The sequence below is a fragment of the Scyliorhinus torazame genome, chromosome 11 (genome assembly GCF_047496885.1).
Source record: "Scyliorhinus torazame isolate Kashiwa2021f chromosome 11, sScyTor2.1, whole genome shotgun sequence".
NCBI lineage: Eukaryota > Metazoa > Chordata > Chondrichthyes > Carcharhiniformes > Scyliorhinidae > Scyliorhinus > Scyliorhinus torazame.
Window position 1 is genome coordinate 210,491,886 of NC_092717.1, and position 17,792 is coordinate 210,509,677.

Genomic DNA, 17,792 nt, shown 5'->3' on the forward strand with positions numbered 1-17,792 from the left:
TATCGAAAGATACCTGGAGATCAATGACGATGGGGAGGTCCAGGTGGTTAGAAGAGAGCTGATTTCCATCAGAGCCCACAAGGGGAAACAAGAGGGTAAAGAAAGAGAGAGATTAGTGGGGGAAATTTTGAGGGTGGATAAGAAGTATGCGGAGGCCCCAGACGAAGGGCTATACAGGGAGAGACGAAGATTACAGACGGAGTTTGGCCTGCTGACCACGGGAGAGGCAGAGACACAGTGGAGGAAGGCACAAGGGATACAGTATGAATATGGGGAAAAGGCGAGCCGGCTGCTGGCCCAACAACTTCGGAAGAGGGGAGAGGCGAGAGAGATCGGAGGAGTTAGGGACGAAACGGGAAAGATGGAGGAGAGAATAGGGAAAGTGAACGAGGTGTTCAAGACATTTTATGAGAGGCTGTACAAGTCCCAACCCCCAGAGGGGAAAGAAGTAATGATACACTTTTTGGATCAGTTAGAGTTCCCAAGGGTGGAGGGGCAGGAGGTGGCAGGTCTGGGGGCGCAGATTGAGGTGGATGAGGTGATCAAAGGAATAGGGAACATGCAAGCAGGGAAGGCCCCGGGACCAGACGGGTTCCCGGTGGAATTTTATAGCAAGTATATGGCCCTGCTGGCCCCGCTCTTGGCGAGAACCTTTAATGAGGCTAAGGAAAGGGGGATATTACCCCCGACAATGTCGGAGGCGAAGATATCGCTAATTCTGAAACGAGACAAAGACCCGCTGCAGTGCAGGTCATACAGGCCCATCTCCCTCCTAAACGTAGACGCCAAACTGCTGGCCAAAGTGATGGCGACAAGGATAGAGGATTGTGTCCCAGGGGTGGTACATGACGACCAGACAGGGTTTGTAAAGGGGAGACAACTGAATGCCAATGTACGAAGGCTGCTGGGGGTGATGATGATGCCCCCACAGGAGGGGGAGGCAGAGATAGTGGTGGCGATGGATGCAGAGAAGGCATTCGATAGGGTGGAGTGGGACTATCTGTGGGAGGTGCTGAAGAGATTTGGGTTCGGGGAGGGGTTCATTAGATGGGTTAGACTCTTGTACGGGGCCCCGGTGGCAAGCGTTGTTACAAACAGGCAAAGATCGGGATACTTTTGATTACATAGGGGTACAAGACAAGGGTGCCCCCTGTCCCCGTTACTGTTCCCGTTGGCAATTGAACCATTGGCCATAGCGCTGAGGGACTCTATGAGGTGGAGGGGGGTGCTTAGAGGGGGAGAGGAACATCGAGTGTCACTATATGCAGATGACTTACTGCTATATGTGGCGGACCCGGTAGAGGGGATGCCAGAGGTAATGCAGATACTCAGGGAGTTTGGAGAGTTCTCGGGATACAAATTAAATATGGAAAAGAGTGAGCTTTTTGTGATGCACCCCGGGGAACAGGGCAGGGGGATAGATGCTCTGCCGCTGAGGAGAGTGGCAAGGAATTTTCGATACCTGGGGATTCAGGTGGCCAGGAACTGGGGAACCCTACATAAACTTAACCTGTATCATCATAGAATTTACAGTGCAGAAGGAGGCCATTCGGCCCATCGGGTCTGCACCGGCTCCTGGAAAGAGCACCCTACCCAAGGTCAACAACTCCACCCTATCCCCATAACCCAGTAACCCCACCTAATACTAAGGGCAATTATGGACACTAAGGGCAATTTATCATGGCCAATCCACCTAACCTGCACATCTTTGGACTGTGGGAGGAAACCGGAGCACCCGAAGGAAACCCACGCACACACGGGGAGGATGTGCAGACTCCGCACAGACAGTGACCCAAGCCGGAATCGAACCTAGGACCCTGGAGCTGTGGAGCAATTTTGCTATCCACAATGCTACCGTGCTGCCCATTGCTACCGTGCTGCCCATACCGTGCTGTCCACTGTGTCTCTGCCTCTCCCGTGGTCAGCAGGCCAAACTGGGCAACCTGACGCGATTGGTAGAGCAGATGGAGGAGGACTTTAAGAGGTGGGATATGGTGCCCCTGTCATTGGCGGGCAGAGTACAGGCGGTTAAAATGGTGGTCCTCCCAAGGTTTCTTTTCGTGTTTCAGTGCCTCCCCATCCTGATTACAAAAGCCTTTTTCAAAAAAATACACAGGAGTATTATGGGCTTTGTGTGGGCGGGAAAGACCCCGAGGATAAAGAGTGGGTTCCTGCAGCGCAGTAGGAACAGAGGGGGATTAGCACTGCCGAGTCTGAGTGAGTACTATTGGGCCGCTAATGTGTCGATGGTCTGTAAGTGGATGAGGGAAGAAGAAGGTGCGGCATGGAAAAAGATGGCTTCCTGTCAGGGAACGAGTCTAAAAACACTGGTGACGGCGCCGCTGCCGTTCTCCCCGAAAAGGTACACCACAAACCTTAGGTGGTGGCGACCTTGAAGATCTGGGGGCAGTGGAGACGACACAGGGGAGTGACGGGTGCCTCGGTGTGGTCCCCGATAAGGAATAACCACAGGTTCGTCCCGGGGAGGATAGATGGGGGATTTCAATGTTGGCAGCGAGCAGGAATTAGGAAGCTGAAGGACCTGTTTGTGGACGGGACGTTTGCAAGTCTGGGAGCATTGGAAGAAAAATATAAGCTGCCACCAGGGAATGCTTTCCGATACATGCAAGTGAGGGCATTTACGTGGCAACAGGTGAGGGAATTTCCGCAGCTCCCGACGCAAGGGATCCAGGATAGAGTGATTTCGGGGGCATGGGTTGGAGAAGGTAAAGTGTCCGAAATATACAGGGAGATGAGAGACGAGGGGGAGGCGATGGTAGAGGAGCTGAAGGGAAAATGGGAAGAGGAGCTGGGTGAAGAGATCGAGGATGGGCTGTGGGCAGATGCCCTAAGCAGGGTAAATTCCTCGTCATCGTGTGCCAGGCTTAGCCTGATTCAATTTAAGGTTCTACACAGAGCGCATATGACGGGAGCAAGACTGAGCAGTTTTTTCTGGGTGGAGGATAGATGTGGAAGGTGCTTAGGAAGCCCGGCGAACCACACTCACATGTTCTGGTCGTGTCCGACACTGCACGAGTTTTGCGAGGGTGTGGCAAGAGTGATTTCAAAGGTGCTGGGGGTCCGGGTCAAACCAAGCTGGGGGTTAGCTATATTTGGGGTTGCAGAAGAACCGGGAGTGCAGGAGGCGAAAGAGGCCGATGTCTTGGCCTTTGCGTCCCTAGGAGCCCGGCGAAGGATTCTACTTATGTGGAAAGAAGCGTAGCCCCCGGGCGTGGAGGCCTGGATAAACTACATGGCAGGGTTCATAAGACTGGAACGAATAAAATATGCGTTAAGAGGATCGGCTCAGGGGTTCACCAGGCGGTGGCAACCGTTCCTTGACTATCTCGCGGAACGATAATGGAAAAACAGAAAAGACAGCAGCAGCAACCCGGGGGGGGGGGGGGGCGGGGTGGGGGGGGAGAGTATTATTCTGTGTTTTTGATTTTGCCAGTTGTTGATATTTGCTTTTTGGTTTATCTCTTTTTTCATTTGTTGTTAGTTTAATATATTATTTAAATAACATTCAATGTATATTCCTTTATTAAGTTGTAAAAATGGAAAATTTCTGTTTGAAAAATTTCAATAAAATATATTTTTTTAAAAAAGACAATTCGCAAACTTATTTTGATAATCACAGAATTTACAGTGAAGAAGGAGGCCATTTGGCCCATTGAGTCTGCACCGGCCCTTGGAAAGAGCACATTATACTATTAAGCCCACATCTCCATCATATCCCTGTATCCCAGTAACCCCCTCCTAACCTTTGGGACACGAAGGGGCAATTTAGCATGACCAGTCCACCTAACCTGTACATCTTTGGACTGTGGGAGGAAACCGGGGCACCTGGAGGAAGCCCACGCAGACACAGGGAGAAAGTACAAACTCGTGGGCCTGTACTGCGCTGTATTGTTCTATGTTCTATGTTCCACACAGTCACCCGAGGCCGAATTGAAGCCGGGACCCTGGAACTGTGAGGCAGCAACGCTAACCACTGTGCCACAGTGCCGTCCAAACAGCTCAATGTTCTCAGATTAAAGAAACTGAAGTGCCCAACGTGGGGCTCGAACCCATGACCCTAGGATTAAGACTTCCATGCTCAACCGACTGAGCTGGCCGGGCTTCTTCCCACCGGGACAAAGAAGGTTTGTATGCAATTTTCATTACAGCGACATTGCACACAAGTAATGTAAAGGTGTGTTTTAATGCAGTTTATTTCATGATATGTTATGTGTTTTTAAATAATTTTGGAAAAAGAAATTGCCTTGAAGACATCTAGGTTAATTTTCCATTCTGATAGACAGGTGGAATAAAAGCACAGAGACCTATTCTGTTGTTTTTACATTTCCTAGAGATTCCCCCAGTTGGGAAGGAGAGAGAATCAAACAGTTGCATTGGGCGGATTTTCCCCAACAGCAAATATGTCCCATGGCGTGACAGGGATGGGGATAGGGACCTTTTGCCACCAGGAATTTGTAACATTTTGTGTGACCCTGGTCTCATTAAATATATATTGGAATGATTATGACATTTTCATGGTGTGGCAGGCTGAATGACTTGCTATTATATCTTAGCGCCATTTTTTAAAACGGTGTTCGGATATTACTGACCCACCTTTGAAAATAGAAGATGGATCACCAGGAAGACTCTGAAGTTGGAAGATCTGCCTTCTTGAATCTACCAAACAGATTCTCGCCCCACCCACTGCTGTGTGTTTCAGGGTCCACAGTCACAGGAGGCCTCCACCCTATACTCCAGAGGCACCCCCAAGTCTTCCTAAAGTAAGTCCCACATTTTACCCGTGATTCCCCACTGGTGTCACTGAAAATCAAGCGTGAGTTGGTGATTCCAGCCGTGCTTTCATCTCCAACTCATAAGCGGGATGCATATTGTTTTCACTCCGGGCTCTGGTGGAAATGACAACCTGCCAAGAAGGGCAGAAGCGGACGATCCCACCACCATTTTATGCTAGCGTGACACTGTTATTTGTACCCCCTGCTTCAATTCCCCCCTCTGCCCGCCAATGAACCCGCCATGGGAGGATAGAGAAATTCTGCTCATTTTTCAGCAAGTTCAGCTAATTAAATTAGATGGAACATAGAACATACAGTGCAGAAGGAGGCCATTCAGCCCATCGAGTCAGCACCGACACACTAAAACCCTCACTTCCACATTATCCCCATAACCCAATAACCTCTCCTAACCTTTTTGGACAGTATGAAGTCTTACAACACCAGGTTAAAGTCCAACAGGTTTGTTTCGATGTCACTAGCTTTCGGAGCGCTGCTCCTTCCTCAGGTGAATGAAGAGGTATGTTCCAGAAACAAATATATAGACAAATTCAAAGGTGCCAGACAATGCTTGGAATGCGAGCATTAGCAGGTGGTTAAATCTTTACAGATCCAGAGATGGGGTAACCTCAGGTTAAAGAGGTGTGAATTGTGTCAAGCCAGGACAGTTGGTAGGATTTCGCAGGCCAGATGGTGGGGGATGAAAGTAATGCGACATGAATCCCAGGTCCCGGTTGAGGCCGCAGTCATGCGTGCGGAACTTGCCTATAAGTTTCTGCTCGGCGATTCTGCGTTGTTGCGCGTCCTGAAGGCCGCCTTGGAGAACGCTTACCCGGAGATCAGAGGCTGAATGCCCTTGATTGCTGAAGTGTTCCCCGATTGGAAGGGAACATTCCTGCCTGGTGATTGTCGCGCGATGTCCGTTCATTCGTTGCGATTCACAACCCTCCCGCAAAAGAAATTCCTCCTCATCTCTGTTTTAAAGGATCGTCCCTTTATTCTGGGATTGTGTCCTCTAGTTCTAGTTTTTCCTACAAGTAGAAACATCCCCTCCACGGCCAATTTATCCAGGCCTTGCAGTATCCTGTAAGTTTCCATAAGATCCCCCCTCATCCTTCTAAACTCCAACGAGTACAGACCCAGAATCCTCAACCGTTCCTCATTTAACAAGCTTTTCATTCCAGGGATAATTCTTGTGAATGTCCTCTCAACCCTTTCCAAAGCCAGCACATTCCTCCTTAGGTGTGGGGCCCTGAACTGCTGACAGTACTCCAAATGGGGTCTGACCAGAGCCTTATAGAGCCTCAGAAGGACATCCCTGCTCTTGGACTCAAGCCCTCTCGACATGAATGCTAACATTGCATTTGCCTTCCTAACTGCCGACATAACCTGCACATTAACCTTAAGAGAATCTTGAACATGGACTCCCAAGCCAGTGAGGCCCACATGCCATGAACAAATAAAAAAAAGGTAAACAATGATTTTGCCTCTGAGGAGACTGCTGATAACTTCATCATGGTTACTGGTAGCAAAGGCTGGAAGGGGAGGGTAGGGTGGAGCAGAGGCTGAACCTGGCAGGCAGCTAACGGGGAAAGAGAGGGAGGCTGGCTGTGTGCCGGCGGCAGGGTAGCACTGTTGCTTCGCAGCTCCAAGGTCTCAGGTTCGATTCCCGGTTTGGATCACTGTCTGTGTGAAGTCTGCACATTCTTCCTGTGTCTGCAAGAGTCCTCCGGGTGCTCCGATTTCCCCCCACAAGTCCCGAAAGACGAGCTGTTAGGTGAATTGGATATTCTGAATTCTCCCTTTGTGTACCTGAACAGGCGCCGGAATGTGGCGACCAGGGGATTTTCACAGTAACGTCATTGCAGGGTTAATGTAAGTCTACTTGTGACAATAAAGATTATTATTATTAAAGGGATCTTCAAGCCCATGACATAACCATCCAAAAGAGTCGCCATACTCTGGACAAATTTATAAGCAGCACAGTATTGCATGTGTTCAACCCCCCTGTTTCCTAACCCCCCCTGCCCCCAGATGGGAATCACTTGCACTTACATGCCGGCCACCAAACCTAGACATCAAGGCGGCAGATTTTGCCCCCTTTCATTAAAAGTTCTTATTTTCCAAAGATGTGTAGGTTAGTCAGGCAAAATTGCCCCATGGTGTCCAAAAAGGTTAGATGGGGCTATTCGATTTTGTGGATAGGTTTGAGGTGTGGGCTTAAGTAAGGCTCTCTCTAAGGGCTGGTGCAGACCCGATGGGCCGAATGGCCTAATTCTGCACTGTAAATTCTATGATCCCAGTGCACTGCATATTATTTTTGCAATGGCTATAATGTTATACATAGTTTTCTCTAAAAATCGTATTGCATTTGCCTCAAATTTCATTATTGCAGAAGCTAACGGTCATTGATGTCACAAATGCTACAAGTTAAAAATTACACTTCTTAGCTTCTGGAAATTTATTCCTAATTAAAATTGCCAATGTGCAAGATATTTTTAACCAGCATGAAAATTTTGATAGCACATTATAAGAAATAAATATATGGGACGGGATTCTCCGACTTCCGCCGGGCCGGAGAATCACTGGGGGGCGGCACCGGGGTTTTGGCGGGAGCGGAAATCGTGCCCCGCCAGTCGGCGGCCACTGGCAGCAGCCCCCCCCCGGCGATTCTCCAGCCCGCGATGGGTCGAGCGGCCGCCGTTTATGCCGGTCCAGCCGGCATAAATTAGACCAGGTACTTACCAGCGGGACCTGGCTCTGCGGCTGGCCTCCAGGGTCCTCGGGAGGGTGCGGGGGGAACTGGCCCCGGGGGTGCCCACGGTGGCCTGGCCCGCGATCGGGTCCCACCGATCTGCGGGCCGGCCTTTGCCGTGGGGGCACTCTTTCCCTCTTCACCGGCTGCTGTGAACCTCCACCAGGGCCGGTGCGGAGACGAACACCCCCTGCGCATGCGCTGGGATGACGTCGGCATACGCTGGCGCTTCTGCGCATGCGCCAACTCACGCCGGCCGGCGGAGGCCTTTGGCGCCGGTTGGCGCAGCGCCAAGCCCCTTCTGTGCAGATGGATTCTGCACCTTCCGGGGCGGCCCGACACCGGTGTGGTTCACGCCACTCCTCGGCACCGGGACTGCCCGCCCCGCCCGGTAGGGGAGAATCCCGCCCATGGTTTCCAACTAAACTGTCATGCCACACGAATTTGGGACTCACAGTTTGGCCAAAAACACAAAGTGCGGGGTCTTCCAGTCCCACCGTTCAGGGGGTTGGAAATTCCTGCCCGAGTTCAGTTCGCCGGACTTTTTAAGTGGCCCTTTAAATTGCCTGTCCCACCCACGACGATTTCCGTGGGGACGGGATTGGAACGTTTACCTCAGTGACTAAAAACATTTTAAAAATGTTTTGAATTTTGATCTCATCAAGTGAAGGTGTTGGCATTGGTAAATGAAACATGGCACCAAGTCTCAATATTAGGTACCGGTAACTTTTTGTTCGAAGACGACAAATTTCCAGTTACCCATTTGGAGAGTAATTTACAAGATTCCACAGTTTTAAACTACAAACTAAATTTTACTTTAAAAAAAACCAATCTACAATATCTATCTTATACTCTAACATTCAGAATTAACAAGAGACAAATATGAATGAAAAGGCAAACCGTGGTTGAACACACGTTAAATGGCAGAACTGCCCAAAACAGATCCAATGGATTTTCCAGAATAATAATAATCTTTATTAATGTCACAAGTAGGCTTACATTAACACTGCAATGAAGTTACTGTGAAAATCCCCTAGTCGCCACACTAAGGCGCCTGTTTGGGTATGCTGAGGGAGAATTCAGAATGTCCAATTCACTGAACAAGCACGTCTTTTGGGACTTGTGGGAGAAAACTGGAGCACACAGATGAAACCCACGCAAGCACGGGGAAAATGTGCAGACTCCGCACACTTAGTGACCCAAACCGAGAATCGAACCCGGGTCCCTTGCACTGTGAAGCAACATTGCTAACTTCCGTGCTACCATGCCGTCCAAGCCAGATGTCAGTGACCACCGTGAGTCACAATATCGCGTTAAAACTCTGGTCAGACTTGATTCCTACCAGTAAGGTTTTCATTCCGATGAAGTCAATGCCTCGATGCATTTTCTAGCACCAGTCCCATCCCCCCCTGCAACATGGTTGTAAAATTCTGTCCTCTGACTCCATCACGAGGGATTTCCACACTTCACTTTTCAAGAATAAGATTTGAATTCCCTCAAAAGTTGTTCCGCCTCAGGCTGCCTCAACAACTGCTCACCTCCCTATGGCTAAATCCTTCCTCCTGAGCTGACGTTCCATGGGATTCACAAAGCTGCATGCCTACCTCTAATTACTGTTACATTTCCAACTCTTTCACAGGCTGTTAGCTTCACTTAGCTGGACCTGCCATGGGTTTTTCTGAACTCCAGTCTCCTGGCTGCACCAAGTTATGAAATTGGGACGTCTTCTGAGCCCACCCCTCTCCAGTACAAAAGCAGCGATTTTCTGCCACCTTCTCAGCATCCTTGGACTTCGATGACCCCCTTACTGCTTGAAGCTAGCCAACAGTTCACCTATTCTCTGTGAGTTGCAAACTACATGAGGGCCAAGCTGCCACCAACACCCTCTCCTGGCAAACACACAGATGAATTGAAACTAGATTACCTTCTTAATCTCCAGTCATCTTCTTAAGCTACACCCATCTCCATGACAAAATAGCATATCAGGGTTCACTGGATGCTTTGAACTAATTTAACTATCACTCCAAAAACAACGACTTCTCTCTGGATTGCACTTCTTTGTAAGCAGTGCAGTCACCATGTCTCCACTTCTCTAGCTAAGTAAGTCCATATGTTGTTCCATGTCTCACTCTCTTCTATTCTGACTCTACTAAACAAACATGGGTATTCTTCTTTTACGCTTCAGTGACGTCACACATTTGCAACTTCACGATAATAGAATCACAGAATAATAGAATAGTTACATTACAAGAGGCCGCCACATGGTCCACCTCTCTGCGAACTAGCACCAGAACTAGCACCACCGCTCCCCACACCCCCACCCATCCTTTCCCCTGTAGCAATGCAAATCTTTTCTCTTCAGATAATTATCCAATTTCCTTTTGAAAACCACAACTGAACCTAATTCCACACACAAGCAGGTGGTGCGTTCCAGGTCTGAAATATTCCCCGCTTAAAATGTTTTTTTCATGTTACCTCCAGTTCTTTTGTCACCCAACTAAATTCATGCTTTCTAGTTCTCAACATTTCCACGGATGGAACAGTTTCCCCCTATGTAGTTTGTCCAAACCACTCATGACGCTGAACACCTCTATCAAATCTCTTTTCAACCTTCCCTGCTCTCGGGAGAACAGTCCCAGCTTTACCAATTGATCTAGGTAACTGAAGTCACTCATCCCTGGAAAGAATTGCACAAATATTTTCTGCACTGTCTCCTATGCCTTCACGTAGTTCCTGTAGTGTGGTACCCAAAATTACACGCAATATACTCCAGATCAAGCTGAATAGGTGTTTTATCGAGGTTCACCAGAACAGCCTTGCTTTTCTGCTCAGTGCCTGTATATATAAAGCCCAGGATCCCATCTACTGTATTTACCACTTTTTCAATCTGCCCGGTTAACTATTAGTGAAAATATACCCTCAGGTCCATTTGCCCTTTCTTTTATTTCATATTGTCTCTCCTCATTCTTCCATGGTGGCACGGTGGCACAGTGGTTAGCACTGCTACCTCACAGAGCCAGGGATCCTGGTTTGATTCCAGTCTTGGGTGACTATCTGCCTGGGGTTTGCACATTTTCCCCGTGTCTGCATGGGTTTGCTAAAGGTGCCCCGGTTTCCTCCTACAGTTCAAAGATGTGCAGATTAGGTGGGGCCACGGGGGAGGGTGGAGAATGGGCCGAGGTAGGGTACTCTTTCGGAGAGTAAATGCAGACTTGATGGACTTAATAGCCTCCTTCTGCACTGTCAGGATTTTATGGATTCCAACCAAATTCCTTCAGTTCAAATCCTTCTGCATTGAATTTAATTTGTTACATGTCTGTGGTAGCATGTTTGTGGCGGCACGGTAGCTCAGTGGTTAGCATTGTTGCTTCACAGCACCAGGGACCAGAGTTCCATTCCTGGCTTGGGTCACTGTCTGTGCGGAGTCTGCACATTCTTCCCGTGTCGTCGTGGGTTTCCTCCAGGTGCTCCGGTTTCCTCCCACAAGTCCCAAAAGAAGTGCTTGTTCGGTGACTTGGACATTCTGAATACTCCCTCAGTGTACTCCGACAAGTGGCGGAGTGTGGCGACTAGGGTCTTTTCACAGTAACTTCATTTCAGTGTTAATGTAAGCCTACTTGTGACACTAATAAAGATTATGATTATTATGGTGATTATTATTTTGGAATATTGCACATGTCAAAGACACGCCAAACGGCAGGTGTGTGTACAGGAATAGGCCTTTGTGTGTGCGTATTGTGACATATCCCTGGGAATGTCATCTAATTCGAGTTGCTGGTGCGTGTGACTCATATCCAGTTTTGTGTAAGATTGACTTCCTGCCAGCTTTGCATACAGGTCTTCAGTTCTCAGGATTGGATATTTATCTAGCTTGGTGGCCTGATTAACTGTGGGATTATAATTTCCGTAAATGCGGACGGTCTTGTCCGGTATAAATACGGGGACTATAGCTGCTGCCTATTCCAAGAACTAAACTGGCTGGATAATATCTAGTTCTTCCAACCTCTTTAACTCAGTATCCACATTCTCTTGCAAGGCATATGGTACCGGTCTTGCCCTAAGAAATTGTGAAGTCACCTCTGGATCCACGTAAAGATTGTAGCCTTTTGATTTTCCCTAATACATCACAGAAGACACTCTCGTATTTTCTTGTCAGTTTGCGCAGTTCCCCTTCCCGCACTTGAAAAATCTCAGCCCAATCCAACTTGATTTCTCTGAACCAATTGCGGTCCAGAAGGTTTGATCCTTCACCCTTTACTATTATCACTTGGAGCTGGGTAAACTCTTGTCCATAGCTTACAGGTAACATTGTGGTGACTTTTATTTTTATTGCTCGTCCCATATCAGTTTCAACTTGGCAGAGGTGCTCTTCAAGTTCAACAGTTGGTTTGCCTCTTTGAGGTACTGAAAATCTGCTCACCCATCACAGAGACTGATGTCCTTGTAGCCACTTACATCTTAAAAGGTTTCCCATTAACCCAGAGCGTTACAGTAATAGGTCTATCTTGCCTGTATTTAGATTAAACAGAGAATGAATATCAGAATCACTGGTGCTAGGCTCTTCCACATTGTATACTTGTAACATCTTGGTTGACCGATTACTCTGTGATCTTTGGGCAGCATGGTAGCTTAGTGGTTAGCACAATTGCTTCACAGCTCCAGGGTCCCAGTTTCGATTCCCGGCTTGGGTCACTCTGTGCAGAGTCTGCACGTTCTTCCTGTGTGTGTGTGGGTTTCCTCCGGGTGCTCCAGTTTCCTCCCACAGTCCAAAGATGTGCAGGTTAGGTGGATTGGCCATGATAAATTGCCCTTCGTGTCCAAAATTGCCCTTAGTGTCAGGTGGGGTTACTGGGTTATGGGGTGGAGGTGTAGGCTTGGGTAGGGTGCTCTTTCCAAAGAGCCGGTGCAGACTCGATGGGCCGAATGGCCTCTTTCTGCACTGTAAATTCTATGATTCTATCTTGACTAGCTCTGCACTGCTTTATCAAATGTCCTCTTTTGTGCCAACAAAAATACTCAGCCTCCTTAAACCAACATGATTCAGGGGTCTGTTTACCTCTACATCGGTATTATTCTCCTTTAAGCATGACTGACTGATTACGTATTCTGCACCTTTTTCTTTTGTTGATGGCTGAAATTGTTTCCTGTTTTGCTGCTGCTGCAGCAGTGTTGGCACCACGGCTACTGCAGGAACTCTGCAGCTCTTGTGCATCTTTTGCAGCGCTTTCTGTGCCAGCACTATGATCATTGCTTATTTAAAATTTCTCCCTCTGCAAAGAATCTGTGTTGAATCGCATTGTTGTTCGTGCCACAGATTAACTTATCCCGTAACATGGGCTGGATTCTCTGTTTCAGCGGCTAAGTGCTGGCGCCAGCGGAGCATGTGTGGTCTTTTCCAACCAGAAAATCAGCGTGAAACCGTCACCGATTCCAGGACCAGTGAGTGGCTAGCACCGGCGGCGAGTGAAACCCCCACGTCCCATGCCAAAAATGGCCCGAGAATGGCCGGTCCCGGGTCACGCATGCACACGGCTGACGACCTGTACAACATGGTCACGTCATACAACATGGCGCTGCTATGTGCGGGCCCAACCTGCCATCCGTGGACCCACAGCCCAACCCTTGGCTACCCCCCAGCCCTCGCAGAAGCCCCCCCGGCTGGTAGCCCAGCAGAGTGCGGTGGCGCTGGACACAGTCCACAGCCGCCACACCGGCTTCCCAGCCATTTGGAACCACACGTATCCCGTGCCGTCAGGAACTCGGCCCATCGGGGGCGGAGCATGCTGGTGGGCTGGCTGGTGACGTGCCAACGGTGTTGCAATGGTGCGCGGCGTGATGATGCCATTTATAAGGGGGCGTAGCATAGCTGACCGGTGTTAAACAGACACCGAAACCAATTTCGACGTCGGAGCCCATTCTCCGCCCGATCGCTGAATGCGATTTCGGCCTCGGGCAACAGAGAATCCCCTCAAACGTCTTTTAGAGTGGCTCCAAAATCACAATACTCCAATAATCGCTTCTGTTTAGCAATGTAAGTCATGATCGATTAACCTGGGGCTCTCACCTTTGAATTAAATTAGAATTTGTGGAGTAGAACCGATGGTTGAGTTTGCAATTGAGCCTTCACTAAATCCATGACCTCAATAAATTATTTGGAATTGCCCGAAAGGCATTGGAAATCAAGTATACAATGTGGAACTGAAGTCATTGGTTAGGGCTGGCAAGCTTCCTTCTCTGAAGGACATTAAGGAAATGGGGTAAGGAAACCGTTGAGATTCACAAATAACTAGGCAGCTTTTAAGGCCTTTCCTTGTATTAGCCCAAATATTGTCAATTTGTTGAATTGAATTTGGTGAGGTTTGTAATCCCTGGGTAACTATTCCAGTGCCAGAAACATTGCAACAACAGCTGCCATTTATATAGCACATCTAAGACAGTAAAGCATCTGAAGGCAGCAGGATACCATTCCGATACAACCAATCTATGGAAATGAAGTTTCAAAAATATATTTGTTGCCCATTTCTCCTAAATTCCAAATGCACTGTTTTTATGGGCTTCATCTGTGCAGTTTGCACTGATTTGAAATCAAGATTTATCATAGCAACTCATAATCTAATTCACTTTCCTGTAACTTAAAACTGTGAACTTCCTTCAATTTCTCCTTTCTCCAAAATTACCAGCTTATAAAACTCAAAAGTCACCGATCTCTGATGTCTTGATTTACTTTGCCTGCTCTTCTAATTTTACAAATCTGCTGGTGACTTGCTCTATCGAGCATGATCCTTTGACATGCTTTGCTTTAAAAAAGAAACAGAACAAACAAGACGGGATTCTCCATTCCGCAACACCACCCCCCCCCCCCCCCCCCCCCTCTCCCCAACCCCCTCCCCCTGCCTTGCTGTGTGTTTTCCAGCAGTGGAGGCACCTTGCCATTGGCCGGTGACCAGAACCTCCAGTCCCGCCGCAATCAACGGTGTTTTGCATTGCTCACCCGCCGTGCAGCCGGGGAAACATGCAGCGGAGGTCCGCCAGCTGGGCGGGGATGAAAAACCCAGCCCACGGTGCACAAGTTGATTTAAAAGAAATATTGTAAATAATACCACTCCATCTGCAAAATTAAGGGCGGGATTCTCCGACCCCCCGCCGCGTTGGAGAATCGTCGGGGGGTGGCGTGAATCCCGCCCCAGCCGGCTGCCGTATTCTCTGGCGTCGGGGTTTTGGCGGGGGCGGGAACCGCTGCCAGCGGCCTCCCCGGCGATTCTACGGCCCGCGATGGGCCGAGTGGCTGTTACTTTTCGGCGGGTCCCGCTGGCGTAAATCACAACAGGTCCTTACCGGCGGGACCTGGCTCCACGGGCGGCCTGCAGAGACCTCTGGGGGGGTGCGGGGGCATGGCGCCAAGCCCCTCCGCGCCGGCTGGCATGGCGCCAAACACTCCGCCGCTGGCCCAGCCCCTGAAGATTCCGCACCTTCGGGGCGGCCCGATGCTGGAGTGGTTCACGCCACTCCTCGGCGCCGGAGTGGCCCGCCCTGCCGGTTGGTGGACAATCCCGCCCCTAATTTTGGCATTTATGTGGACATCTCTTGATTCTCAACCTGATTCTGTGACATTATTCGAACCCCTCAATTAGCTTATGCTCCTGTAATTGACTGACCCACATCTAATGTGTTCTATATAATCAATCCTTCCTGGTCAATGTTCTATTTTAATGTGTTGCAAATGTCTCAATCACATCCATTCATAAATATATAAAATCAAAAACACTGCTTTATTGCCAGGATTTCAAAACAAAGTCAACCTTCCAAAGGATCAAGACAAAAAAGGCAACATTTTCATTTGACCACAAGGCATCAAAGCTCGTTATCTTTCTGTTAATTTTTATCTCTTCCGCCTCTTCCGAAGGTTATCATTCCAGCCGCATTGTATCATTGAATTTTACAGCATTGAAGCGGGCCATTCCAATCTTCATGTTATCTCTGATTCATCCACATTATCATATTCCCCTGCCCTATCACAATGCATCTTTGTATTTTGTATAAAGTATAGATATACATACCTATTACATGCAGATTAACATAGAATTTACAGTGCAGAAGGAGGCCATTCGGCTCATCGAGTCTGCACCGGCTCTTGGAAAGAGCACCCTACCCAAGGTCAACACCTCCACCCGATCTCCATAACCCAGTAACCCCACCCAACGCTAAGGACAATTTTGGACACTAAGGGCAATTTATCATGGCCAATCCACCTAACCTGCACATCTTTGGACTGTGGGAGGAAACCGGAGCACCCGGAGGAAACCCACGCACACACGGGGAGGATGTGCAGACTCCGCACAGACAGTGACCCAAGTCAGAATCGAACTTGGGACCCTGGAGCTGTGAAGCAATTGTGCTATCCACAATGCTACCGTGCTGGATATACAAGAGAGCGATAGAAAACAATTATATTCCAACACAGACATCAATATCTTAGTCAAATGGTCATTTTTACTGAGAATGAATATCAGCAAGCTACTTACATTTAGTTCTTAGGATATCGGTGTCATGGGAAGGGCCAGAATTTATTCTCCATCCCTAATTTCACTGAGAAGATGTAGTGGACATTCTCCTTGAAACAAATGACTTGATGCAATTCAATGTCTTGCTAGGCCGCTTCCAAGGGAAGGTAAGAGTCAACCACTCTTGCTGTGAATCTGGAGTCACATATAAATCAGACCAGGGAAGACTGGTTGGCACCGTTGCCTTATTGATGAATATATAGAATTTAAACCTTTTGTATGTCCCATTGAGAAACCCATCATAAGCTCCTATGTGGCTAATGAAGACAACAGTTTGGACAACGCTGAAGCATGGTGTGTTTGGGCTGAGATGCATTGTTGGGGAAGCGTGCTGAACCAGTTGGGTTTCCTCACATATATACAAATTCTGGCTTTTATTTTTAATTTAAAGATTTTTTTTGTTGGAACCAAATTCAATTTCTCAGACTGGCTGGTAAGGGTTGGAGTTCCATTTGCTCAATTATTTGATCAGGCTTCTGGACTATTAGTCCAGACGCATCACCATTAAACCACCTATCCAATGTGAAGATCACCCCAGTTAAACATTCTCATACAGCACCAGCATTTTCCAAAAGGAAACAAGAGAAGCAATTCTGGATTAGTTTTCCTTCATTAGATTCAGGGCCAACAAGTCAAACTGTAGCATCTCAAATGCTGCTCCAAATGAAATCAACTTGTGGGGAATCAAGCCTACGACCACCCGGTCAGTATGGGTCAATTGCTCACAGCCTTTAGAAGCTGAACCATCAAGAGATATTTCAGTGTAGATCCTGATATAATTAAGTCTGACTAGTAATTCAAAGAAAAGGTTACAATGCAGCTCGTGAAATTTAATATAAACAACCTGGTATTGCCCAGTGCAGTAGCTCTGTGTCGTAGAGGCTGAAAATAACAACATTGTCTGTTATTTTATGAAGACGGAAAATGGTGCAAACCGAAAAGGTTAAAACTGAGATAACCTTTTCTTTCAGCCAGATTGTAATTTAGGAAGCAAACAGCAACAATGAAAGCAGATTAGAAGATAATTAAGTGAAGGTTGCTGAACACCATTTCAAATTAAACATATTATGTAATTATAATACGACTAATAGATAATAAATATAATACAAAGCAGGATGACCGCACACATATGACCCCAAACATCCCCTAATACAGACCATTGCTTCAAATAAATCAATACAGTAACATGGCCTAGATTAATCATCAGTGATGAATTTAAATGAAGTGGATTTGAATTGTGTTTACAGCTGTTACAATTTTGAGCGTAAAAACGACGACTCGCTGACCTTTTCTGGTGTGGCGCTGATCTTTGATGTGAAATCCTCTGATCTGGCTAATAAGATATTTCACATTAACTCTGCTTTGTGCTCTATAAAGCAATCATCGACCCGTGTGAATTGAAAGCCTCTTCCTGCTGCGCAGCAAAAGAAAAGGGCCACGTGACTGTATTAAAAGACAATCATCGATGATTTCATCCTTGGTTCTATTCATTTAAAGAAACAGTATCAGAAAGACAAGATTTATATTTATATGTAGGTTTTGAAGGTGATGGTCAATATGTAGCCCAACTGTCTATTGCGGAACCTACCACATTTTGGTCATTAGTCAGAATGCAATGCGATAGTGATTCCAGTGCCATTTAACTCTTGGCTCACTGCACACTATCCGAGACTGACAGAGAGAGCT

The 17,792-nt window shown here is 47.7% G+C and overlaps 1 protein-coding gene across 12 annotated transcripts in view; it reads right to left on the reverse strand.

The window, feature by feature from the left end:
• adgrb1a (adhesion G protein-coupled receptor B1a) overlaps positions 1 to 17,792 on the reverse strand; it is an 888,347-nt gene that overhangs the window by 314,441 nt on the left and 556,114 nt on the right. The window lies entirely within an intron of this gene.